We start from the raw sequence: 16,453 nt of genomic DNA on the forward strand, positions 1-16,453 counted from the left end.
CGAAAGGCGACAGAGAGTAGGGATAATGGGAAGGTACTCACATTGGCAGGATGTGACTAGTGGAGTCCTGCAGGGATCTGTCTTGGGGCCTCAATTATTCACAATATTTATTAACGACTTAGATGAAGGCATAGAAAGTCTCGTATCTAAGTTTGCCGATGACACAAAGATTGGTGGCATTGTAAGCAGTGTAGATGAAAAAAACATAAAATTACAAAGCGATATTGATAGATTAGGTGAATGGGCAAAACTGTGGCAAATGGAATTCAATGTAGACAAATGTGAGGTCATCCACTTTGGATCAAAAAAGGATAGAATAGGGTACTTTCTAAATGGTAAAAAGTTAAAAACAGTGGATGTCCAAAGGGACTTAGGGGTTCAGGTACATAGATCATTGAAGTGTCATGAACAGGTGCAGAAAATAATCAAGAAGGCAAATGGAATGTTGGCCTTTATATCGAGAGGACTAGAGTACAAGGGGGCAGAAGTTATGCTGCAGCTATACAAAACCCTGGTTAGACCGCACCTGGAGTACTGAGAGCAGTTCTGGGCACCGCACCTTCGGAAGGACATATTGGCCTTGGAGGGAGTGCAGCGTAGGTTTACTAGAATGATACCCGGACTTCAAGGGTTAAGTTACGAGGAGAGATTACACAAATTGGGGTTGTATTCTCTAGAGTTTTGAAGGTTAAGGGGTGATCTGATTGAAGTTTATAAGATATTAAGGGGAACAGATAGGGTGGATAGAGAGAAACTATTTCCGCTGGTTGGGGATTCTAGGAGTAGGGGGCACAGTCTAAAAATTAGAGCCAGACCTTTCAGGAGCGAGATTAGAAAACATTTCTACACAAAGGGTGGTAGAAGTTTGGAACTCTCTTCCGCAAACGGCAATTGACACTAGCTCAATTGCTAAAGTTAAATCTGAGATAGATAGCTTTTTGGCAACCAAAGGTATTAAGGGATATGGGCCAAAGGCAGGTATATGGAGTTAGATCACAGATCAGCCATGATCTTATCAAATGGCGGAGCAGGCACGAGGGGCTGAATGGCCTACTCCTGTTCCTATGTTCCTATCATAGAATCATATTGCACAGAAGGAGGCCATTTGGCCCATCGTGCCTGTGCCGGCTTTTTGAAAGAGCTATCCAATTGGTCCCATTCCCCTGCTCTTTCCCCATAGCCCTGAAAATATTTCCTCTTCAAGTATTTATCCAATTCCTTTTTGAAAGTTACTATTGAATCTGCTTCCACTACTCTTTCAGGCAGTGCATTCCAGATCATAACAACTTGCTGTGTTTTAAAAAAAAATGTCTCCATCTCCCCTCTGGTTCTTTTGCCAATTATCTTAAATCGGTGTCCTTCGCTTACCGACCGTCCTGCTAGTGGAAACAGTTTCTCCTTATTTATTCCATCAAAACCCTTCATGGAGTTAGAGTAGGAAACTAATGAATTCTGCAGCCAATCAAGTATTTCTTTCTTTATGCTTTAGGGTATCACATGTTACTTAGGAAATAACATAGGAAAAGGAGTAGGCCATTCAGCCCCTCGAGCCTCTTCCACCATTCAATTAGATCATGGCTGAACTGTATCTTAGCTCCATCTACCCACCTTGGTAGATTGTTAAATTGGCTGATTCCCAGCAACAGACTCTCACTATTTGTACGGACGGTCATTTCAGAAGTATGGTCAATTCCATTGTACCCAGTGTTGTTTTATAACAGGACTTTGAGGTGATATTTTAAATCAGTTTGATTAGTATTCACTGGTTTCTTCCCATATGAAGATATTAATGATTTGGATAACACAATAGAGAGCCATATATCCAAGTTTGCCGATTACACAAAGATTGGTGGCATAGTAAGTAGTGTAGACGGGAGCATAAAATTACAAAGACACTGAAGCACATTAGGACTTCCTGATGATGTGGAAGGCTCTGTACAAATGCAAGTTCTTTTATGAGGAGAGATTACATAAACTAGGCTTGTATTCCTTGGAATATAAAAGGTGACGGGGTTATTTGATTGAGGTTTTTAGGATTTTGAAAGAAATTGATGGGGTAGGTAGTGGGGGAGTCTAGGACAAGGAGAAATAACCTTAAAATCAGAGCCAGGCCATTCAGGAAAGAAGTTAGGAAACACTTCTTCACACAAAGGGTGGTAGAAATGTGGAACTCTCCCACAATTAATAATTTTAAATCTGAGATCGATAGATATTTGCTAGCCGAGAGTATTAAGGAATATGGAGCCAAGGCGGGTAAATGGAGTTAGGATACAGATCAGCCATGTTCTCATTGAACGGTGGAACAGGCTCGAAGGGCTGAATGGCCTACTCCTGTTCCTATGTTCTGAGTGTCTCATTGAACCAGTTGATTTTTTTTTTGTAGGTTTAAACTGATCAATTGTTAGACTCAATAATGACCCTGAGATATAATTTGAATTGTTAATATTTAATGCAGGGCTTTAAAAATCCAGGCATAGCTATCAATGATGTATAAGAATAATGTCGGGATTCAAATGACCTGCTGTTCTTATCTTCTGATGAGAACCTGTTCTTTGTTTTCAACTCTGTGACAATGTTCAATCTCTGTACATGAGCTCCATAAAAAGCTCTCATACGTCTAACCAATTATACCCACATGATTCACTCTATGGGGTTCAGGAAAACCCTCCATTACAAGCAATTACACTCAGGAAGCTCTTAATTGTTAAGCAGCAAATAGCACTAGAATAATAAGCAAGTAGAAAGTGAGGGAGAATGGCTTTTCAACCAAATGACTAAAAGGTTAATACATTGTATGTTAAATTTCATATCAAATCTATTGCTGCATTATAAGAATGGGACAAAAGGTAATGTTTAAGCATCTGAACCAGTCCAAATTTACTCTCCGTTCATTTAGGGTGGCAGCTGTGGCTCAGTAGGTAGCTGCCTCACCTCCTGAGTCAGAACGTTGTGTCGAGGAAGAGTCAAGTCCTACTCCTGTAGGGGGTGGTGGTGTGTGTCAGCTTCGCCTCTGACTTCTGAGCGGTCCGAATCGCTCCCACTCCCTGGGTTCTAGACCTTGGACTTATTTGGGGGTTGTGACAAAGTGCAGCAGACAACTGGTTTTGGTGCAAGAAACTTTGACCTTTATTCAAGAGAGGAAATACAACACAACGATCTTAACACTCTAATAAAATGGGGAACACTACAGTACACGCGAGGGAAATTACAGTAGAAAGATACCTCACCCCTCCCAAATCCCACTGTACTAGTTAGGTTGGACTCTAAAGGATCAGGGATAATGCTCACCAAACGAAACCTTGACAGTAATTCACCCAGAGGTAGGTCAGAAATAGATTGTAGAGTGGAAACTTTGCGGATCTTCGGTTTTCTCCCGAGTTGGTTTTCTTTGGTCGCGGTGGCTCAATATTACCCGGTTGGTTGGTGGTAATATTCGGTTGGTTGTTTCGTAAGGCCCTTGTTGCCGCAAGGTGTCTGATGGTCACTGGGACTGTTGCTCTGGTTTCTTCTTGTGTGTCAGCCTGCTTCTAGAGCTGCTGTCCTTCCCTGTCGAACTGCTTTCCTTGTTGTCTGCTGGAAACTGCTCTTCTTTCCAGACACAGGCAGAACCAAGACAGTTTCTTCTTGTGTGTCGGCCTGCTTCTAGAGCTGCTGATCTTCCTTGTCAAACTGCCTTCCCCTCGCCTTGTTGTTTGCTGGAAACTACAAACTGCTCTTCTTTCCAGACACAGGCAGAACCAACACAAGCAGCCCACCAGAGCCAGCAAGCCAGCAAGCCAGAGAGCGAGAGAGAGAGAGAGCTTTCGCCGTGTGGCTGTCTCTTCTACAATGGTCTGTTTAAACAGTTCTTACAAAGTTCTTTGATGGCCTTTTGATGGTCCCAATCATATTGCAAATTGCTTCTCCAAATGTGTCATTGTTTTTAATTCTGATTTAGAGCTTGTCATATAAGGCTTCCTTTTGTATCCAACGTCCTAGGTGTTGATAGGTTTTGCATTAAAACAAAAGCATGGCCCCACCAGTCTGGAAACAGTTATCTCTTTCAATGGGAGCGCTTATCGACCCCCTGCTGTCCGTTTTGCATTAAAACAGAGACATGTCTGAAGCAGTAATTCTCCCACCTTCCACGTGTGGGTTGTAGATTTCGTCTGGTGACCTCTCAACTATCCTTCCATTTTAGGATTATAGTCAATGGCCAAAGTTTTCCCATACTCAGGGTAAAGGTGAATTTCTTTAGGGTTTTTCTCTGAGTTTTTGGGGGATCTGTGAATTTTGAGAATCTTACACTCCAGAGACTGGAGCCCATAATCTAGGCCGACACTTCCGTACAGTTCTGAGGGAGTGCTGCATTATCGGAGGTGCTGTCTTTTGGAGGATACGTTAAACTGAGGTCCCGTCTGCCCTCTCAGGTGGACGTAAAGATCGCACAGCACTATTTTGAAGAGCAGCAGAGGAGTTCTCCCGGTGTCCTGGCCAATATTTATCCCTCAACCAATACCTAAAACAATTGTAAACAATTTTACAACACCAAGTTATAGTCCAGCAATTTTATTTTAAATTCACAAGCTTTCGGAGGCTACCTCCTTCCTCAGGTGAACGATGTGGAAATGAAGTCCTCGAAATGAAATCGCATTTATAATTCACAGAACAATGCTGGTGATAACAGACAGTTTTTTCAACTGCCCGTTGCCAAGGCAATCAGTGTGCAGACAGACAGGTGTTACCTGCCAGGTCTCAGAATATACAAATCACCAAAAAAAACAACAAACAAAAAAAAACAGAGATAGAGAGGTAGAAACATAGAAAAGACAGCAACTGACCCGTTATATTAAAAACAGATAACATTTGTTCGCTGGTGGGGTAACGTGTAGCGTGACATGAACCCAAGATCCCGGTTGAGGCCGTCCTCATGGGTGCGGAACTTGGCTATCAATTTCTGCTCGACGATTTTGCGTTGTCGTGTGTCTCGAAGGCCGCCTTGGAGTACGCTTACCCGAAGGTCGGTGGCTGAATGTCCTTGACTGCTGAAGTGTTCCCCGACTGGGAGGGAACCCTCCTGTTTGGCGATTGTTGCGCGGTGTCCGTTCATCCGTTGTCGCAGTGTCTGCATGGTCTCGCCAATGTACCATGCTCCGGGGCATCCTTTCCTGCAACGTATGAGGTAGACAACGTTGGCCGAGTCACAGGAGTATGAACCATGCACCTGGTGGGTGGTGTCCTCTCGTGTGATGGTGGTATCTGTGTCGATGATCTGGCATGTCTTGCAGAGGTTACCGCGGCAGGGTTGTGTGGTGTCGTGGACGCTGTTCTCTTGAAAGCTGGGTAATTTGCTGCGAACGATGGTCTGTTTGAGGTTGGGTGGCTGTTTAAAGGCGAGTAGTGGAGGTGTGGGGATGGCCATAGCGAGGTGTTCGTCGTCATTGATGACATGTTGAAGGCTGCGGAGAACATGGCGTAGTTTCTCCGCTCCGGGGAAGTACTGGACGACAAAGGGTACTCTGTTGGTTGCGTCCCGTGTTAGTCTCCTGAGGAGGTCTATGCGATTTTTTGCTGTGGCCCGTCGGAACTGTCGATCGATGAGTCGAGCGTCATATCCCGTTCTTACTAGGGCGTCTTTCAGCGTCTGTAGGTGTCCATCGCGTTCCTCCTCGTCTGAGCAGACCCTGTGTATTCGCAGGGCCTGTCCATAGGGGATGGCCTCTTTGACGTGGTTAGGGTGGAAGCTGGAAAAGTGGAGCATCGTGAGGTTGTCCGTGGGCTTGCGGTAGAGTGAGGTGCTGAGGTGCCCGTCTTTGATGGAGATTCGTGTGTCCAAGAAAGAAACTGATTCTGAGGAGTAGTCCATGGTGAGCTTGATGGTGGGATGGAACTTGTTGATGTTATCGTGTAGTCTCTTCAGTGATTCCTCATACCTAAAACAGGTCATTATCACATTGCTGTTTGTGGGACCTTGCTTTGTGCAATTTGGCTGCTGTGTTTCCTGCATTATAACAGTGACCACACTTCAAAAGTACTTCATTGGTTGTAAAACGCTTTGGAACGTCCTGAAGCCATGAAAGGTGCTATATAAATGTAAGTCTTTTTTATGTTTTATATTTTGTTAGAACTCAGGGTTGTAATTACCTGGAACTTTGTGTGGTGAAAGTAAATAAACAACTAGTTTTTATAAGAATAGCTATTAGTTATCTTGCACAGTAACAGCGCACACACACTGTTTGTTGTGATGCTATTGGTTCACTGCCTGTTTATGTTGAATGATTCCAAACATATCAAGCTAAATGTTACTGTTGCTATTTGTGGAGACCCTATGGTTTTGCTATTGGTGTGTTAAGCTGAGCTGACAAGTTTGCATCGCTCCATAAAGCATGGTGTGCCAGTGTCAATCAGGCACAAATAACGATCTAATTAATGTCAATGCCTATAAATGGGAGGAATTGCTGCACCATCTAATTATCCAGACTGTCTAATAACCCAGTGAGCTCCATACAGCACAAAAAAAAGGCCATTTTGCCCAGCAAGTCTGCACTGGCGTTTTTCTGCACGTGATTCTCCTGATCTAATCTCATTCTTCTGTTCGTTCCTTATACCCCTTTTTATATCAGGAAATTCCAAGCTTCTTCACCGGTGAGCGGCCTGGGGAGGCCCAGCAGGTGTCCGCAGCTCTGTGGTATCATTTAAATGAGGTGTGAGGCCCAATATTGGGTGTGCCTCAGGCCTATGCGTTCAGGCACGGGGCTAGATTCCCCCCAACCCAGTTCCTACAAATTTCTAGGCCATTGTGCCCAAAAATTATCCACAATTCTTGAATAATTTAATAGAGTTAACTTAATGGGTCAGTATGAAATATGATATAAATAGAAATTGCACTCTGTCTCACTCTGCGTTGATAAATTACCTAACACAACCAGATCACAGAGAATCATAAAATTTTACAGCACAGACTCCAGTCTGAAACTACAGGGTTAACTCTTAATGCCCTCAGGGAGACTAGGGATGGGCAATAAAATTGTCGTCCATTTCCCAAGAACAAATATTTTGTTTTACTATTCCCTCTACTTTCCCCATTGGTTACTTTAATTTTAATTTTTTTTTATATATATAATTTCTTTCACAGATTAACAAAATAAAATTACCTAAAGAGAATTACATAGAAATAACAACATGGAAACAAGGTGCTTGACTCAACTAGCCAGTGTTGGCATTTATTTTTCAGTAGCCCTAACCCCTACTTTTCATATGGACAGTAGTCCTAACCCTACGTGCCTGCTCTGTTCCCATATCCCTTTATCCCCTTTATCCCCTTTTCCTTTAACCACCTATCCAACCTATTCTTAAAAGTTGACCGGGCACTCCTTCAATCACTGGATTCATTAGTGCATTCCGCAGCCTCTCAACATGGTGTAAAAATGTTTGTCCTATATGTCTTATATCTACTTCTCCTTGTTCCAGACCCCTCAATCAATGGAAACAGGCTGGCTGGGATTCTCCTCTTCAGGGCAGAGATCAGGCAGGGTATTATTTCTGCCGCCCCTCCGAATCTGCCCCAATCCCGCCCCGTTTTCCGGAGTCGGCGCTCACTTGCGATGCATGGTGGCCTCCTGGCGAGATTCCCGTCACCAGTGCAAGGGTGGGAAACCCCCAGCAGCGCTGCAGCCAGGATGCTGCTGCAGTACCAGATGAGATGGCAAGGAACCTTCGAGGGGTAGAAGTGGCCTCGAGATGCCATCAAGGTCCCCACTGAAGGCCTTGGATGAGACCAAAGCCATCAACAGGTAAATGGTGAGCCCCGCCCCCCCCCCCCCATCAGGAATACCTATTGACAGTTTGAACAAGCATTTCCCCAATGATTTTCCACCCATTAAAATGAATGTACATAAAATCATGCGGGATGGGAGCTCTAACTTGTGCTATGCAGTACAGGTGACTAGACCCTGTGTGGGAGTGCAGTTTTTGTGAAACTACCCTATGGTGTCAGCTTACTTCCATTGGTAGCGCTCTCGCATCTGAGTCAAAAGTTTGTGGGTACAAGCCCCATTCTAGGACTTGGGCACATAATTGAGGTTAACACTTCAATGCAGTATTGAGGGAGTGCTCTGTTGTCAAAGGTGCTGCCTTTCAGATAAGGTGTTAAACCAAGGTCCTGTCTGCCCATTCAGGTGGACATAAGATTCCAACAAGCTATTTGAAGGAGAGCAGAGAGTCCTCCGAGTGAACATATAGAAAAGGCTGGAAATACTCAGCAGGTCAGGCAGCACCTGTAGAGAAACAGAAATCTGTCAGTCGATGTTTCAAGATTTAAGACCCTTCCTCAGGACTGGAAGATATTAGAGATGAACAGCATTTAAAGAGGAACTGAACAAGAGACAGGGGGTAAGGGGAAAAAATACACAGGAAAGAAATCGAACAACCTGTGAGGAGCTTGTGTGGAGAACAGAAGATGGTTAAATGGCAGAAGTGATATTAGCAGGAGGCATAACGAGAGAAATAAACGACATACGATTGGAATCTAAAATTGGTGGGCAAAACAGTAATTGAACAATGGGAGGCCTTCAAAGAGAAGATGGTTCGGGTACAAAGTAGGCACATTCCCACGAGGGGGAAAGGAAGGGCATTCAAGGCTAGAGCTCCCTGGATGACTAAAGATATCGAGATTAAAATAAGTAAAGGAGGCTTATGACAAATATAAGGTTCATATACAGTAGAGAACCAGGCTGAATACAGAAAGCACAGAGGAGGTCTAAAAAAGGGAATAAGAGGGGCAAAGGGAAATTATGAGAATAGATTAGTGGCTAACATGAAGGGGAACCCAAAAGTCTTTTATCAACATATAAATCGTAAAAGGGTAGTCAAAGGAAGGGTGGGACAAAAAAGGAGATCTTCTTGTGCAGGCAGAGGGCATAGCTGAGGTACTAAATGAATACATTGCATTGGTCTTCACTAGAGAAGAGGATGCTGCCAATGTAGCAGTAAAGTAGCAGGTAGTAGCAATATTGGATCGGATAAAAATAGATAAAGAGGAGGTACTTAAAAGATTGGCACTACTCAAAGTAGAAAAGTCACCTGGTCCAGATGGGATACATCCTAGGTTACTGAGGGAAGTAAGAGTGGAAATTGAGAGGCTCTGGTCACAATCTTCCAATCCTCCTTAGATATGGGGATGGTGCCGGAGGACTGGAGGATTGCAAATGTTACACCCCTGCTCTAAAAAGGGGAGAGGGATAAACCCGGCAATTACAGGCCAGTCAGCCTAACATTGGTGGTGGGGAAACATTTAGAGACTAATCCAGGACAAAATTAATTGGCACTTGGAAATGTATGGACTAATAAATGAAAGTCAGCATGAATTTGTTAAAGGAAAATCGTGTTTGACTAATTTGATTGAGTTCTTTGATGAAGTAATGGAGAGGGTTGATGAGGGTAGTGTGGTTGATGTTGTGTATATGGACTTTCAAAAGGCATTTGATAAGGTACCATATACTAGACTTGTTAGCAAAATTAAAGGGTCAGTGGCAGCATGGATACAAAATTGGCTAAAGGACAGAATGCAGAGTAATGGTGATTAGTTGTTTTTCAGGAGGGAAGTATGCAGCGGTGTTCCCCAGGGGTCAGTATTTGGACCACTGTTCTTTTTGATATATATTAATGACCTGGATTTGAGTATAATTTCAAAGTTTGCAGATGACACAAAATTCGGAAATGTGGAGGATAGAAACGGACTTCAGGAGGACATAGACAGACTGGCGAAATGGGCAGATGAAATTACTGCAGAGAAGTGTGAAGTGATATATTTTGGTAGAAGAATGAGGCGAGGCAATACAAACTAAATGGTACAATTTTAAAGGGAGTACAGGAACAGAGGGACCTGCGGGTGTATGTATACAAATCTTTGAAGGTGGCAGGACAAGTTGAGAAGGTTGTTTTTAAAAAAAAAAGCATATGGGATCCTGGGCTTTATTAATAGAGGCGTAGAGTACAAAAGCAAGTAAATAAGAAACTATTTCCAGTGGCAGAAGGGTTGGTAACCAGAGGACACAGTTTTAAGGTGATAGGCAAAAGAGCCAGAGGCTACATGAGGAAACATTTTTTACGCAGCGAGTTGTAATGATCTGGAATGCCCTGCCTGAAAGGGTGGAGGAAACAGATTCAATAATAACTTTCAAAAGTGAATTGGATAAATACTTGGAGGGAAAAAATTTACAGGGCTATGGGGAAAGAGCAGGTGAATGGGACTAATTGGATAGCTCTTTCAAAGAGCCAGCACAGGCACAATGGGCCGAATAGCCTCCTCCTGTGCTGTAATTACTATGATATGGGACATAGATTGCATGAATACCTAAAGGGGGACCGGTAGAAAGGCAAGCATGGAGAGCAGGGTCCAATGGCCCAGGAGTCTAGTAGAAGGAAAAAAGCAGACAAAGACCATGCAGACAAAGGATGCAGATCACTCCACCAATTGTGTTCCAAAGGAGGTGGTCCCCACCTCAAGTACCAAACCGCTCCCTCCCCCCATCCTCAAACGCTGGCACACCAATCTCACATTGCCAGCACTGACTACCAGAAAGAAAGAAAGAAAGACTTTTATTAATATCGCGCCTTTCACTACCTCCGGACGTCCCAAAGTGCTTTACAGCCAATGAAGTACTTTTGAAGTGTAGTCATTGTTGTAATGTAGGGAAACGGGCAGCTAATTTGTGAACAGCAAGGTGACAATGACCAGATAATCTGGGGTTTTTTAGGTGTTGGTTGAGGGATAAACATTGGCCAGGACACCTGGAGAACTCGCCTGCTCTTCCTCGCATAGTGCCATGGGATCGTTTACATCCACCTGAGAGGACAGACTTGGTTTAACGTCTCATCCAAAAGAGAGAAAATGGGAGCTGTAGTTAAGGTCTGGTGTTGTTAAAGTCAATGTTAAGGCCAGAGGGCTGCCAAGTGCTGAGTGGCAAGTCCCTCCCAGAGATCTCCAAGTGTCTAGGCCAACATTTGTCTCTAATGAATATCCTCCCTATTGGATTCAGATGACTAGATCTTGAGTCAGCATGCAGTGTGTTGGCATAAGGAGGCATAGAATGAGAAAGGGCCTTTCTCCTCCTCTTGTCTGTTGGTGGTAGATGACCTTTGAACTCCCTCTCCCAGTTTTTGGATATCGCCGCTGTACTGAGGAATGAATTGCAACAATAATGCTGGTTTTGTCTTGGAATAACATTTTCCAAAAACAATTCTAGAATTACAATGATTATTTTGATCATTAATAAGGACTTTGAAATCCTAATTATTGATTACATCAGAACGACCCTCTGAAGGCCCTTTTCCTGGTAGCCAGATTCTCTTTAATCTGACTAAGACCATCTTTTAATCATCTTGTGATAATCATGAATGTGCTTTTTTGGCCTGGGGATTGCTTTGGTACCAGAAACTATTTCTGCTCTTACTTCATTCCTTGCTGTGGAGTTGGGTTTCTTGTGGCAGTAGTGTTCATGGACTTATTGCTAATGCATGTTGACCAAATTGTGCTATTAAGGAGGTTAAATATTAGTCTTTGTGGGAAATCGCATTAATCTATCTTACATTTGTGCCTAAATTAGTGCTAGGGAATAAAACAACATCAGGACTAATATAAACCAATGTTACGAAAGGTGACGAAGAGACCATCGTTCGCAGCAAGTTACCCAGTTTTCAGGAGAACAGCGTCCACGACACCACACAACCCTGCCACGGCAACCTCTGCAAGACATGCCAGATCATTGACACGGATACCACCATCACACGAGAGGACACCACCCACCAGGTACATGGTTCATACTCTTGTGACTCGGCCAACGTTGTCTACCTCACACGTTGCAGGAAAGGATGCCCCAGAGCATGGTACATTGGCGAGACCATGCAGACACTACGACAATGGGTGAACGGACACCGTGCAACAATCGCCAGACAGGAGGGTTCCCTCCCAGTCGGGGAACACTTTAGCAGTCAAGGACATTCAGCCACCGATCTTCGGGTAAGCGTTCTCCAAGGCGGCCTTCGAGACACACGACAACGCAAAATCGTCGAGCAGAAGTTGATAGCCAAGTTCTGCACCCATGAGGACGGCCTCAACCGGGATCTTGGGTTCATGTCACGCTACACGTAACCCCACCAGCAAAAAGGGGAAAAAAAAGTTATGTTTTTAATATTCTCTCTCTCTCTCTCTTTGCCATTTGGGTTTCTTTCTGTCTGTCTGTGTAATTGACACAATGTATATCCAGTGTACTGGGACGTGCTGTTCTCCGTGACTGGCCTGTTTGAATAACAACGACACCTTTTGATTGGTGTGATGCTGTCCCAGCCTAGTATAAGATATGCGATTTGAGAACCTTTTCACTCATTCACCTGACGAAGGGGATAATCTCCGAAAGCTTGTGATTTTAAAATAAATTTGTTGGACTATAACCTGGCGTTGTAAGATTCCTCACGAAAGGTGAAGTTCAGGCAGCTTATATTTCATTGAATTAGAATTAGACTCCAGCTAAAGAAGGGCACACCTAAACTCAAACTGAACCAAACCTTCATGAAGTGCAGCTGTAGGCTTTGGTTTCCTGCTCAAGAAATTGTTGAGGAAATAGGAACAGAGGCAAACTAGTTTGGTGTTTTGGCATGGGGACCAATAAGAAATGGGTCTAGTCAGGACTGGTGTTCTCACATCTGTATGACTAGTCGTGGGTCAAGCAAGGATGGGCAAGTGACTTGTACAAAGTGATTTATGGAGGATATCCCTTCAGAAATAGTTTGTTGGCTTCTTTTAGGAAAGTGTAGAGAGGACAGAAACAATGGTGCAAAAACAATCAAGATGGTAACACATTCATTCCTATACACCAGTGTCATTAGTTACAGCCACGCATAATTAGTTAAAGAGCAAGTTGAATAAGCACTCAAATAGGCATATGATTATTATTGTGGAATGATATAGGCATTATACATTGTCACTGAACTATGATGATACTAATCAAGGTACCAATGAGCATTGATTGCAGCCAGCTGTTGAGTTTCGCAAGAGAGCATTTCCCAAGTATTACCAGTCATGCATTTACAAACTATGGAATGGAGGCAAAGGAGAGCTTCGTACCTCCTGAATACAGTATTCAGGGTGGATTATGCAGTACCAGTAAATCTACAATAGCCACTTGAAAACTTTCCAATTAATAACAAGCACCAAAATATGACACAACATATTCCTGTCCTCCAGTGCTAAAGTGAATCAAAGTATGAGACAGCATCGTCCCGTCCTCCAGTAGTAAATGAATCAAAGTATGAGACAGAACGTTCCTATACTCCAGTACTAAATTGAAGCAAAGTATGAGAAAGCAAGTCCGGTCCTCTGGTAGTAAGTGGACCAAAGTATGAGACCTCACTGTTATGTCCTCCATTATTAAATGAAGCAAAGTATGAGACAGCATGGTCCTGTCATCCAGTAGTAAGTGGAGCAAAGTATGAGACAGCATAGTCCTATGCTCCAGTACTAAAGTGAACATAAGAACATAAGAAATAGGAGCAGGAATAGGCCTTACGGACCCCTGAGCCTGCTCCGCCATTCAATAAGATCTTGGCTGATCTTCGACCTCAACTCCACTTTTCCGCCTGATCCCCATATCCCTTGATTCCCTCAGTCCAAAAATCTATTGATTTCAGCCTTGAATATACTCAACGACTGAGCATCCACAGCCCTCTGGGGTAGAGAATTCCAAAGATTCACAACCCTCTGAGTGGAAAAAATTCCTTCTCATCTCGGTCCTAAATGGCCAACCCCTTATCCTGAGACTATGCCCCCCTAGTTCTAGACTCTTCAGCCAGGGGAAACAGCCTCTCAGCATCTACCCTGTCAAGCCCTCTCAGCATCTTGTATGTTTCAATGACATTACCTCTCATTCCTCTAAACTCCAGAGAGTATAGACCCATTCTACTCAACCTCCCCTCATAGGACAACCCTCTCATCCAAGGAATCAATCTAGTGAACCTTTGTTGCACTGCCTCTGAAGCAAATGTATCTTTCCTTAGGTAAGGAGACCAAAACTGCACACTATACTCCAGCTGTGGTCTCACCAAAAGCCCTGTACAATTGCAGTAAGACTTCCTTACTCTTGTACTCCAACCCCCTTGCAAAAAAGGTCAACATACCATTTCTCTTCCTAATTGCTTGCTGTACCTGCATGTTAACTTTCTGTGTTTCGTGGACAAGGACACCCATATGTCTGAACACCAACATTTAATAGTTTCTCTCCATTTTAAAAAAATATTTTATTTTCCTATTCTTCCTATCAAAGTGAATAACCTCACGTTTCCCCACATTATACTCCATCTGCCACCTTCTTGCCCACTCACTTAACCTGTCCATGTCCCTTTGCAGACTCTGTGTGTCCTCCTCACAGCTTAATTTCCCATCTATCTTTGTATCATCAGCAAACTTGGATACATTACACTCGGTACCTTCATCTAAGTCATTAATATAGATTGTAAATAGCTGAGGCCCAAGCACTGATCCACTAGTTACAGCCTGCCAACCTGAAAATGACCGGTTTATTCCTACTTTGTTTTCTGTCCGTTAACCAATCCTCTATCCATGCTAATATATTACCCCCAACCCCAGGAGCCCTTATCTTGTGTAACAACCTTTTGTGTAGCACTTTATCGAATGCCTTTTGAAAACCCAAATATACTACATCCACTAGTTTCCCTTTATCTACCCTGCTAGTTAGATCCTCAAAAAAAACTCCAGTATTTTTGTCAAACACGATTTCCCTTTCACAAAACCATGTTGACTAATCATATTATGATTTTCTAAGTGCCCCGTTGCTGCGTCCTTAATAATGGATACCAGCATTTTCCCGATGACTGATGTCAGGCTAACTGGCCTGTCGTTCCCTGTTTTCTCTCTTCCCTCCTTTCTTAAATAGCGGGGTAACATTTGCTACCTTCCAATCTAATGGGACTGCTCTATAATCTAGGGAATTTTGGAAGATCACAACCAATGCAGCCACTATCTCTGCAGCCACCTCTTTTAGAACCCCAGGATGTAGGCCATCAGGTCCAGGGGATTAGTCGGCTTTTAGTCCCATTAATTTCTCCAGTACTTTCTTATTATTAATATTAATTACTTTAAGTTTCTCACTCTTGTTAGACCCTTGGTTCTCCGTTATTTCTGGTATTTTTTTTTGTGTCCTTTACTGTGAAGACAGATACAAAATATTTGTTTAACGTCTCTGCCGTTTCCTTATTCCCCATTATAATTTCTCCTGTCTCAGCCTCTAAGGGACCCACATTTACTTTCGCTACTTTCTCCCATTTTACATACTTGTAGAAGCTCTTACAATCTGTTTTTATATTTATTGTTGGTTTATGCTCCTATTCTATTTTCTCCCTTTTTATCAATTTTTTTGGTCGTCCTTTGCTGATTTCTAAAACTCTGCCAATCCTCAGGCTTACTATTCTTCTTGGCAACATTATAAACCTCTTCTTTTAATCTAATACTTTTAGATTAACTTCTTTAGTTAGTCATGGGTGGATCACTTTTCCTGTGGAGTTTTTATTCCTCAATGGAATGTATATTCGTTGAGAATTATGAAATATTTCTTTAAATGTTCATCATTGCTTATCTACCGTCACCTTTTAATCTAATTTGCCAATCTACCTTAGCCAACTCGCCCCTCATACCTATGTAATTGGCTTTGTTTAAGTTTAATACTAGTTTCGGACTTAAGTACGTCACTCGTGAACTCAACGTGAATTTCTTCACATTATGATCTGCTCCAGAGGATCCCTTACTATAAGATTACTAATTAACCCTGTCTCATTACACAAGACAAGGTCTAAAATGGCTTGTTCCCTGGTTGGTTCCATGACGTATTGTTCTAGGAAACTGTCTCAAATGCATTCCATGAACTCGTCCTCCAAATTACTTTTGCCAATTTGATTTGCCCAGTCTATATGAAGATTAAAGTCCCCCATGATTATTGCATTACCTTTGTTACAAGCTCCTCTTATTTCTTGATTAATGCTCTGTCCAACAGTATAACTAATGTTAGGGGGCCTATAAACTACTCCCACCAGTGTTTTCTGCCCCTTGTTATTTCTTATCTCCACCCATACTGATTCTACATCATGATCTTCTGAGCCAATATCCTTTCTTGTCATCCTTTATTATCAGGGCTACCCCCCCACCCCCCACCTTTTCCATTTTGTCTGTCTTTTCGAAAAGTCAAGTACCCGGGAATATTTAGTTCCCAACCTTGGTCACCTTGCAGCCATGTCTCAGTAATGGCTACTAGATCAAACCCATTTATCTCTATTTGTGCCATTAATTTGTCTGTTTTGTTACGAATGCTTCATGCATTCAGATAAGGCATCTTTAATTTTAACTTTTTACTATTTTTCCCTGATTTGACCTTGTTAACTGATGCACTATTACCGTTGCACTCTCTGT

Source organism: Heptranchias perlo, chromosome 2 (assembly GCF_035084215.1).
Source record: "Heptranchias perlo isolate sHepPer1 chromosome 2, sHepPer1.hap1, whole genome shotgun sequence".
NCBI lineage: Eukaryota > Metazoa > Chordata > Chondrichthyes > Hexanchiformes > Hexanchidae > Heptranchias > Heptranchias perlo.